The sequence below is a fragment of the Plectropomus leopardus genome, chromosome 12 (assembly GCF_026936395.1).
Source record: "Plectropomus leopardus strain MGB_pleo_1.0 chromosome 12, ASM2693639v1, whole genome shotgun sequence".
In the NCBI taxonomy this organism is placed as follows: Eukaryota; Metazoa; Chordata; class Actinopteri; order Perciformes; family Serranidae; genus Plectropomus; species Plectropomus leopardus.
Genome location: NC_142187.1, coordinates 3,734,740 through 3,747,167, shown reverse-complemented (window position 1 = coordinate 3,747,167; position 12,428 = coordinate 3,734,740).

The window sequence follows — 12,428 nt, the reverse complement described above, 5'->3', positions numbered from 1 at the left end:
AATTGGGGGATGGACCCCTCCTAGGCAGCAGAGGGAGCTAGAGGTCTGTGACTCAGCTGAGGCCTGTCACCATGGTAGAGAACCCAAACACACACACACATACACACATCCCAACACAAATTATGTCTTACAAGTTGAACAAAATAAAATTAGTTTTTTTTAGTTCTGTTGTTTTTAACAATAATAACAACAACAACAACAACAACAACAACAACAACAACAACAACAACAACAACAATAATAATAATAATTCTTTTTTTTAACTTTAAAAAGGTATGTCATTTGCTGTTAAATGGTCACTGGGTTGGCTGGACTACATGGCATAAACAACAGAAATGGGGAAAAAGTTGGAAAAACATAATGTCTGTCATTAACTAACCTGTTGAGCAAAATGCTTTATAATTCAGTGACAAAGATACCTTGCAAGGCCTCTCTGTGTAGTTAAAAGTGTAGTTTCAGACAGTAAGTGTACCTGTAGTAAAACATAAACAGTACATTTGACCTATAGTTCACTGAATACAGTACAAAGATAATATATTTGATGTTCATACTGACAGACATTATTGTTTTTTTTAAAATATATATTGAATTTGATGTCTGCAACACATTCCAAAAAGGGTTTTGACCGGGGCAACAAAGCACCTGTTTGGAACATTTCACCGGTAAACTAGTAACAGGTGATAGCATCATTATTGGGTATGAAAGGAGCATCATCGAAAGGCTCAGCTGCTCACAAGCAAGGGCGCCACAAGGTTCACCGCTTTGTGAAAAACAGTTCAACAGTTTAAGAAGATTTCTCAACGCACCATTGCAACAAATTTAGGATTTCACCATCTACAGGCCATATTATCATCAAAAGATTTTCAGAATTTGGATAAATCTCAGCTTGTAGGGGGCAAGGCTGAAAACTAACATTGAATGCCATGACCTTTGACCCCTTAGGCTGCACTACATTAACAACAGAATATTACCATGCAAAGTAAAAGCCAGATATTGACAACATTCAGAAACAGCACCACCTTCTCTGAGCTCATCTTAAATGGACTGACACAAAGTACAGTAACAGAGGAGAGGAGGCAATCAGGTTGTTACCAGCGCAAATTTCAAAAGCCAGCATCTGTGATGTTATGGAGAGGTGTTAGTGCCCATGGCATCATGGGTAACTTGCACATTAGTGAAGGCACCAAGAATGCTGAAAGCTACATACAAGTTTTGGAGCATCATATGCTGCCATCCAGACAATGTCTTTTTCAGAGACATTCTTGCTCGTTCCAATGAGACAATGAGTCACATTCTGCACGTTTTCCATCAGCGTGACTTAGTAGTAAAAGAGTGCAGCTACTAGATTATGAAGCGCACATTATGACAACACACTGCAGGGCAACTGAAGTTGTACATCAAGAATGGGAAAGAAATTCAATTTCAAAAGTTCAACAATTAGTGTCCTCAGTTTTAACACACTTATAGAGTGATGTTAAAAGAAAATATGTTGTAACACAATAGGAAACATGCTGCAGTCCCAACTTGTTTTGAAACATATCGCAGGCATCAAATTCAGAATAAGTAAATAAATAGTAAATAAATATTTTATATCGATCCGCCTGTCGGTCTCCCGTTCCATCCTTCCCTCACTCGTGAACAAGACCCCGAGGTACTTAAACTCCTCCACTTGGGGCAGGACTTCGTCCCCGATCCGGAGGGGGCACGCCACCCTTTTCCGGCTGAGAACCATGGTCTCGGATTTGGAGGTGCTGATTCTCATCCCAGCCGCTTCACACTCGGCTGCGAACCAATCCAGTGAGAGCTGAAGGTCACGGCCCGATGAAGCCAACAGGACCACATCATCTGCAAAGAGCAGGGACCCAATCCTGAGGTCACCAAACCGGACCCCCTCAACACCCTGACTGCGCCTAGAAATTCTGTCCATAAAAGTTACGAACAGAATCGGTGACAAAGGGCAGCCCTGGCGGAGTCCAACCCTCACCAGAAACGAGTTCGACTTACTGCCGGCAATGCGGACCAAGCTCCGGCACCGGTCATACAGGGAACGGAAAGCCCGTATCAGGGAGTCCGAAACCCCATATTCCCGGAGAACCCCCCACAGGACTCCCCGAGGGACACGGTCAAATGCCTTCTCCAAGTCCACAAAGCACATGTGGACTGGTTGGGCAAACTCCCACGCACCCTCAAGGATCCTGCCAAGGCTCCAGAGCTGGTCCACAGTTCCACGACCGGGGCAAAAACCGCATTGCTCCTCCTGAATCCGGGGTTCGACTATCCGGCGGACCCTCCTCTCTAGTACCCCCGATTAGACCTTACCAGGGAGGCTGAGGAGTGTGATCCCCCTGTAGTTGGAACACACCCTCTGGTCCCCCTTCTTAAAAAGAGGGACCACCACCCCGGTCTGCCAGTCCAAGGGCACTGCCCCCGATGTCCACGCAATGTTGCAGAGTCGCGTCAGCAACGACAGCCCCACAACATCCAGGGCCTTGAGGAACTCCGGGCGGACCTCGTCCACCCCCGGGGCCCTGCCACCGAGGAGCTTTTTGACCACCTCGCTAACCTCAGCCCCAGAGATAGAGGAGCCCACCCCCGAGTCCCCAGGCCCTGCTTCCCCAACGGAAGGCGTGTCGGTGGGATTGAGGAGGTCTTCGAAGTATTCCTTCCACCGCTCCACAACGTCCCGAGTCGAGGTCAGCAGCGCCCCGTCGCCACCATACACAGTGTTGACGGAGTACTGCTTCCCCCTCCTGAGATGCTGGATGGTGGTCCAGAACCTCTTCGAAGCCGTCCGGAAGTCGTTTTCCATGGCCTCGCCGAACTCCTCCCACGCCCGGGTTTTTGCCTCGGCGACTGCCGCCGCCTCACTCCGCTTGGCCAGTCAGTACCTGTCTGCTGCCTCCGGAGTCCCACAGGCCAAGAAGGCCCGATAGGACTCCTTCTTCAGCTTGACGGCACCCCTTTCCGCCAGTGTCCACCAGCGGGTTCGGGTGTTGCCGCCCCGACAGGCACCGACCACCTTACGGCCACAGCACCGGTCGGCCGCCTCAGCAATGGAGGCACGGAACATGGCCCACTCGGACTCAATGTCCCCCGCCTCCTCCGGGACATGGTCGAAGCTCTCCCGGAGGTGGGAGTTGAAGCTCCTTCTGACGGGAGACTCTGCCAGACGTTCCCAGCAGACCCTCACAATGTGTTTGGGTCTGCCAGGTCTGACCGGCGTCCTCCCCCACCATCGGAGCCAACTCACCACCAGGTGGTGATTGGTTGACAGCTCCGCCCCTCTCTTCACCCGAGTGTCCAAGACATACGACCGCAAGTCCAACGATACGACTACAAAGTCGATCATTGAACTGCGGCCTAGGATGTCCTGATGCCAAGTACGCATATGGACACCCTTATGCTTGAACATGGTGTTCGTTATGGACAATCTGTGGCGAGCACAGAAGTCCAATAACAAAACACCACTCGGGTTCAGATTGGGGGGGCCATTCCTCCCGATCACGCCCCTCCAGGTCTCACTGTCGTTGCCAACGTTGAAGTCCCCCAGCAGAACGAGGGAGTCCCCAGAAGGAGCACTCTCCAGCATCCCCTCTAAGGACTCCAAAAAGGTGGATACTCTGAACTGCTGTTTGGACCATAGGCACAAACAACAGTCAGGATCCGTCCCCCAACCCAAAGGCGGAGGGAGGCTACCCTCTCATTCACCGGGGTAAACTCCAACGTACAGGCACCGAGCTGGGGGGTAATAAGTATTGCCACCCCCGCCCGGCGCCTCTCACCAGTGGCAACTCCAGAGTGGAAGAGAGTCCATCCCCTCTCGAGAAGACTGGTTCCGGAGCCCAAGCCATGCGTCGAGGTGAGGCCGACTATATCTAGTCAGAACTTCTCAACCTCGCGCACCAGCTCAGGCTCCTTCCCCACCAGAGAGGTGACATTCTACGTCCCCAGAGCTAGCTTCTGCAGCTGAGGATCGGACCGCCAAGGTCCCCACCTTCGGCTGCCGCCCAGCTCACATTGCACCCGACCCTACGGCCCCTCCTACGGGTGGTGAGCCCACGGGAAGGAGGTCCCATGTCACCTCTTCGGGCTGTGCCCGGCCGGGCCCCATGGGTAAAGGCCCGGTCACCAGGCGCTCACCATCGAGCCCCACCCCCAGGCCTGGCTCCAGGGGGGGGCCCCGGTGACCCACGTCCGGGAGAGGGGAACTCCGGACCATTGGTTGTCATCATAAGGGTCTTGTGAGCTACACTATATCTAATAGTGTAGTGTCTGGTCCCTCCCCTAGGACCTGTTTGCCATGGGTGACCCTACCAGGGGCATGAAGCCCCCGACAACTGAGCTCCTAGGATCACTGGGACACGCAAACCCCTCCACCACGATAAGGTGGTAGCTCAGGGAGGGAATGCGGACTCTGCACCGGTCTGTCGTGGTGAAGAGGGAGCTGAGCCGTAAGGCAAAGCTCTCGATTTACCGGTCGATCTTTGTTCCTACCCTCACCTATGGTCACGAGCTTTGGGTAGTGACCGAAAGAACAAGATCGCGGGTACAAGCGGCCGAAATGAGTTTCCTCCGTAGGGTGGCTGGGCTCTCCCTTAGAGATAGGGTGAGAAGCTCGGTCATCCGGGAGGAGCTCGGAGTAGAGTCGCTGCTCCTCCGCGTTGAGAAGAGCCAGATGAGGTGGCTCGGGCATCTAATTAGGATGCCTCCAGGACGCCTCCCTGGTGAGGTGTTCAGGGCACGTCCCACCGGTAGGAGGCCCCGGGGAAGACCCAGGACACGCTGGAGAGACTACGTCTCACAGCTGGCCTGGGAACGCCTCGGGGTCCCCCGGGAAGAGCTGAACGAAGTGGCCGGGGAGAGGGAAGTCTGGGTTTCCCTGCTTAGGCTGCTGCCCCCGCGACCCGACCTCGGATAAGCGGAAGAAAATGGATGGATGGATGGATGGAATATTTTATATCCATAGTGCATTTAATATAGGTCAAAAGGATTTGCAAATCAGTGCATTATGTTTTTTTCTTTTGTTGCTGTTATTGGTTTTTTTTTATGTGTTTCTGTTTTTAACACAGTGTCCCAACTCTTTTAGAATTGGGCTTGTACCTCTTGTACAGTAATCTGCCTTTGTTGCTGCCTTTTCTCTGATTATTCTTGTGTCAGGAAGGAAACTCCAGCGCAGGAACAGGAGAGGTTGATGCATTTCCTGTCAAAGTTTAGCCAACATAAAGACATAAAGCTACGCACTGTCATTTGATTATAGTCTGCAGGATCCTTGCTGAAACTGTTGGTAATTACACACAATAATGAAAGCTAATGTAGTAGCCTGCTAACACATCACTGAGATTCAGACAGGAGAGGCCATACAATGTAAAATATGATAAATTGATTTTACTTTGAAAAATCTTAGGAAACCAATTGCCCTGAAAATTTTGAGTAAATATAATTATTAAATTTAATTTGTTAACATTTTAGCATTTTTAATTTTAAAGTTTAAAGTCTAGTCATACTTACTTAATTTTGTGAAGTTGCTGCAACTGAAATGTGACAAATTAATTAAAGCAATCTTTCTAAGTTTTGGCAACTTTAGTAAACCAAATTTACTGTGCTATATCTGTATTCCGCTGGTTAAAAACTTGTCAATAATGTACATTTTCTAAATCATGTTAACAAACAGAACTTGCAGATCTCTTAATTTCATCACTGGCAAACTCATCTTTGTCATAATCAAGTTAACCCTTTGAAACCTGGATTGACAGCTGCGTTCACACGACTATTACAAGTTATTTAACCCTTTAAAACATGAGCAATTTGGTTTGATTTATTTCAAATGTATGGGGGAAAAGGCAATGAGCAACTGTTCAAAATAAATAAATAAATAAATAGATGCCACAAATTGCAAGAAATTAGTAAAAGGTGACAAGAAAATATTGTGAAAATTAGGTTGTTTTTTTTTTTTAAGGGGAACATTTATAAAAATATTTTTTAAAAAGTGAAAATTTTCCAGAAAGCTATATTTATAATTATTAGAATTATATGTTTTAGTTATGTAACAGAAGTAAATTAATCCTTGTTTTTTTTTCAACTCCTTTTTCCAGGTCACTTTTTGTGTGTTTTTGATTTTACTTTTCTTTTTTCTCCTTCTTCTTCTTCCTCTTCTTCTTCTTCATCTTCTTCTAATTTTCTTGTAACTTCTTACTAATTTCTTGTTAACTATTTGGGTCATGTGTTATTAAGTTGCTAATTGCCTTCTCTGCGTGTCGTTGAAAGAAATTAAATCACTTTGCTCAGGTGTCAAAGGGTTAAGTCAGACTAACTTGGTTTACTGAAGTTGCTAACACTTAGAATTTGGTCATTTCAACTGTTATTTTGAAGTTGTTACAACTTCACAAAATTGAGCAAATATAGCTACATTTTAAGTAAAGGTTTTTTTTATTATATAAAGTAAATCTAAACAGAAACGTAAAAGTAAAGTAAACATAAATTAAGATTAATAATTACATTTACTTTCCTTTTTAAGGCAGTTGGTTTCCAAGATTATTTTGGCTAAGATCAACTTGTCCGATTTTACAGCTCAGCTATGCCCCTAAAGCTGTTCACATAATTGCAAATGAGAGCGTTTATTTATCTCAGTGAGACTATAAAGACATGTCCACCAGCCCAGACACTTTTCTCAAGCTGCAGTTGTCCTTCCCACAGCACTCTACCCTTTGCCCCACAGATACTGCACCCAGGCCCGATCCATCACTGAGCAGATATGAACACACAAAGTAATAAACCTGTGCTGCTTTAAGCTTCCTAACTGATCTAAGGCTATTTACACCAGCTGTTATCATGCATCCTTGGTGATGTGATCACAGGAGGACAGCTCTTACTCTGTCTGTTCACACCTGGAACTATATGCGTCTTCACATGCTTCTTGAGTGACCACTTGTGATCGGATCTCACTTCCTGCTCCACATGCAAATACACAAACATCATTTACATTTACCAATTGTTGTTTTTAAATGGCATGAAGTTCTATTGTGTTAAACTGCTGCATCAGTGTGAGCTCCACTCTGGGGACAGCTGGTGAGAGTTCCCTTCACACACACAGTGGGCACATCCCAAGTCTCGGAAATTGCATCCACGTTTCCTTCACCTGTGTCTTTACCTTGCTCCCTGGGCCACGTTTAGACAAGAATGGCACCATTAGATATGGAAAAGTCTTTCCTACGTTTAAAAAACAAAATCTGTGTTCATATCATAACATTGTGCACATTTACAGGCTGACAAGGGGTGGAGTTTTCAAAAAATTACACTCTGGAACCCACGTTTCAAAAGATTGCGTTTTCGGGCCCCCAAAATGGTGTGGTGGTGTGAATGAGAGGCCAAACCACAGCAAAAGTTTAATGTTCTGTGAAGAAATGTTGCCATGTATTGTGTTCCTAATTCACACCTGTACTTCACAGCTGTCCATGTCTGATCTGATCACAGAAGACACATGTTAATGCCAGGTGTAAACAGGCCCTGTGGGTCACAACACAAATGGCTGTTTATCTGCACACAGTGTTATCAGCAGGAGTGTGTGCGTTCTGTCTGTGCTCTGTAGTTACTGTGTCCGTGTTACATCACAGTTCATAGATAAATGCAGGAAGCCTCTACGCTATTACAACATTTTTAGAACATTTCAAAAGCAATCACATATTTAGTTAATGGCAAAAAGGTTGATAATTAAAATAAAAATTAGTTTAATCCAAAAATAATTAAAAAGTCAGTGCTGACTTAAAGCGTGTGCTGGGATGCAAGCAGTTATTGATGTTAAGGTTGAGCTTGCATTGTCATTATCATGTGCAATGACCTGAGTGTTTCACCAGTGTGTTGGTTTCATTAACATTAACATGAAGTTAGAATTATTGTTAGTCAAACTAAAACTGGACTTTTAATACAATAATAACAGGGACATTGGAGGGTTTCTGGTTATAAAATCAACAACCTGAAATCCTCCTTAATGCTTTCCATGCATTCGACACTTAAGAACAGTGGATACTTTTGATTATTTATGCATCCATATTGTTCCTGAATTAGAAGATATAGCAAATGTCAACTATAGTCCAATGATGGCATTTATTTATAAAGCAGCTGAGAAATTGGTCAAGTCTTCTGATATCCCTGATTGGTAGGAATAATATACTTAAAATGAATATCCTCCCTAAGTTTTCATACCAGAATATACCCTTGCAGCCTCCACCAGATTTTTTTCCCTAGAATGAAGGAAATGTTTAGTCATTTCTTATGGAATAATAGATGCTCAAGGCTTAGTTTGTCTCTCCTATACCAGCCTTATGACAGGGGAGGGCTATAGTGTCCTAATATGTTGTTATATTACTGGGAAGCCCAATTAAGAACATTAATGTTTTATCACTCTACAGACGAGTCCTTAACATGGAGGGATATTGAATTACACTCTTTAATGCTCCCATTTCCCACTTATTTATACTCAGATGAACCCAACAAACTCAAAAGGATCTCATCTAATCCTTTAGTCAAAAATATGATTGAGATCTGGCTTAAAGTTAGGAAATATTTAAAAGATGTATCTCTTTTCTCCTGCTTCAGCCCAATTTGGGGTAATATTTTTTAAGCCATGCAGAGCTGATGCTGGTTTTAAATTATGGGCCAATAGAGTGGTTAAACAAATAAAAGATGTCTTTGGTAGGAATGGGAATATCTTAGCATTGAGGAGCTGATAAATAAGTTCAGCATCCCCCGTAAACATTTTTTTTTTTTTTTAAATATCTTCAATTAAGGAGCGTTGTTAGGGCTAACAGAGATCAGTCCATGTTGTGTCCCCCAATGTCTCTTTTAGAAAAAAGTCTTTAAAAAATGCATTTGGTAGGGGTATCGTTTTTTAATTTTATGCCCTGTTGTCGGCTCATTCCCTGGACTCCTCTGACTCTAAACTTTCATGGAAAACAGACCTGCAGGAGGAACTAACATGGGATCAGTGGCGTAGAGCATGCAAAGCAGCCCAAACACAGACAGGTGATACTCGCTTAAAACTTCTACAGTTCACTTATTTGATGAGAGTGTATATCACATGTGAAAAACACACCTGATTTATGCACCAGATGCAGTGAAGATACGGGTACACTTTTCCATAGCTTTTGGTCCTGTCCAAGAGTTGGGGAGTTTTGGGAAGAGGTTAAATCAACAATTTAAATCAACAGGAGAATTTATCAATTAGACTAGAATAGGAGCCATTTTTTTTACTTGGTCTTAACCCGGAGGGGCACAACATAAAACATCAGGAAGGAATTTTTCTGCTCTGCTCTGCTATGTGCTTATTACAGGCAAAGAGGGTGATTGCCTTAACATGGAAAACGATGGGCAAACCGTGTATTGCACAGTGGTTTAAGGAATTAGCTCTGTGCCTACCCCTGGAAAGAATTACGTGCACTGTTAAGAATATATAAGAGGTATTTCAAAAAGTATGGGGATGTTATATACACTACATTTAGAACAATGATTTGTCTCACCTAATGAACGGACCTGGAGCAGAATAATTATACCCTCGACATGATCATGTCCATCTACTGCACATTCATGGACTTATTTGCATTATTCGAGTGAGCGCTCATGGACTCATGCTTTTGTTGAATGTGATCCTTTGGCCGCCATGTTTGTTGTGTTTGTGTGTCAATTCAATAAACATATTGATGAAAAAAAACTGGACTTTTAAATCTAATTTCTCGAAATTGCGCTAACACACCCAGATAATCTTAATGGAAGTCGAGCTGTTCAATCATGTACACACCTCAGTCAGACTATCTGGACTAGCTGTTCTGCGTGTGCTCCTAGTCGCTGCACTGGCGTCTCTGAGTGGTTAGGGATAAGGACTGTTCATTATGAGGGGGTAAGTGGTGGTGCAAAACAGGCCAGTTTTTTTGTTTTTTTTTAAGCACTGAGGAGGGACTTTTGGCTTAGGTGAAGGACATACAACTTGAAAAGGTAGTATTGTATATTTATTTAAATATTTATTTTAAATTTGAAAAAGTCACACCCCAGCCACCCCACATAAATAAAGTACAGTCCCTAAGCAATGTCCTGCTGTGGACAGCAGCAAGACATATTTTAGCCAGCGAAAAAAAAAAATCAATATCATTTTAAATGTGCACTATATTTGAATATTGGCCTTTCCCAGCAGCTGCGACAGCTCAGCTGTTCAGTGGAGTAAAATGATTCTCAGTGGAGTCTGCTGTTTTTGATATAACTGTGATATATAAGTGATGAAAATATTCTAAATATAGCATAACATTAAATGGATATTAACTTTTTTGGTGGCTTGAAACTAATCAATGAAGGCAGAGTTTGCTCAGGCTGTTTGATCATATATACATAACGCAGTGGTTTTATATCTTGAAATTATTGTAAATAAACTGTTATGATTGTGATTCATTATATATATACTTACATATATACATATACACACACACGCACATATATATATATATATACATACACACACACACACACACACACACATATATATATATAATGAATCACAATCATAACAGAAAAAAATGCTACTACAGCAAGTGCTTGCAAGTGAAAGAGAAAGGCCCATATACAGTATATATATGCACATCACCGGCACTGCTGCTGGTCATACAGCACATCCACACCATAAAATTGCACTCAAACCTGTATAAATGTGAATTTCAATGTAAATATCAATATATATCTTGCACTCCAACCATTCTTGTATATACTTTAATTCCATGGTTCTGTTTCTTGCACTGTTACACTGTTAGTTGTGTTACTTGTTTTGTTTTGCACTGTAAGACTCGTACTTTTTATATTTTATATTTTATATTTTATATTTGTATCTTCTATTTTATCTGTTTTCTTTTTCTATATTTATGTTGCACCAACCCACCAGAACAAATTCCTCGTATTGTGTTAACTATACCTGGCAATAAATCTTTTTCTGATTCTGATTCTGATTCTGATATCATAGACTGTATAAATAATTTGGCTTATAGCAACTAGCTGAAAGGGAGCATTTCTGCACCTGCTATGGTGGAGTCAGACATAAATCTGTCAATAAAGGTATTCTCCCCCAGAGCTTGTATACTAGGACAAGGACAGGAATCCAGTTAAATGGCCAAATCGAGCTGTAACCATAGTTCAGCTTAACTGTGCATGGACACGTAACAACAGTGGTACCAGAACATCCTGTATTAAAAAAAGCCATTACATTTCCTCTTAAACATAAAACCCAAACTGATCATTGAGTATTATTTAAACTATAGGAGACAAAATACAATCGTGGCATTTGTAACTCCCTAAAATAAAGCCAGTACAGGAGGCAGGCAGGGGTTTCTATCATCACAGTTAACTTGTGAGTGAAACTACATACACTCCTTACAAACATCCACACCCAACAATCATGCAAATGAATTTCTATTCAGGTGATTAGATCAGTCACAATTAAAAAGCCCTACTCCATACAGCGATTGGGTTAATTCACAGCTCTCCTTATTCACTCAACCACACACACAGTATGTGAGAACAGCACACACCCTTCTCCAAACACACACCCTGGGGGCTGTGATGTTTACGGGCTGACCAAATGTGAGATACCTCTGTGAGATAATCAGATGGTCAGTGCTCTGCAGGAGGGCACGTGGTGTGGAGAGTTTTGCAGCTAGTGGTGAATTTTGTAAAAGTGCAAACAATTTCACCTTTGCTTATACATAATAGGCCTACATATATGCTGTTAGTCTTAAGGGCCTAATTACGATGATATTGGTTTTGATGGCTGGTCAGCAGGTCGTCAGCATACTGTTTGTATTGTCTGTTTGAGGGTACCTCAGTGAATGAACATTAACAAAATCATTGTATAGTACTGGCTTTCTAAACCTTTTCCATTTGTTGTTGCGTTGCTCATTGCCATCTTCCCATGTTTTTGAAAGAAATCAAGCATGTTTGCTCATGTATCAAAAGGTTAACCAATAAAATAGAGTTTGGCTGCTGAATAAGGATATGATCAACAGCAGATTACAGATGTCTCATGTGTCTCATTGTCGCGGTAGGAAAAGCACAGATGCAAATACTTTATTTTTGCAGAGTTTTCATTTCCAGGTTCGGTTTCAGGGTTCTTTCATCATGCATCACTCATGATATAATTAACACATGTCAGTCCAATGATGAGAGTTCAACATACGTGCAATGAAAAGACCTACTGGCTACATATTTTAGTTCATCCAGTACATGGCACATGAATTCATGAAATAACCCATTAAAACCTGAGTAAACAAGCTGGATTTCTTTCAAAGGTATGGGCAGAGAGCAGCAAGCACAAGGAATTGCTAAAACAAACTGCGTAAAAAACAGTAAAAAGTTGCTTTAAATTAACCTGAAAATAATAATTCAAGCCCATAGTTATTGAA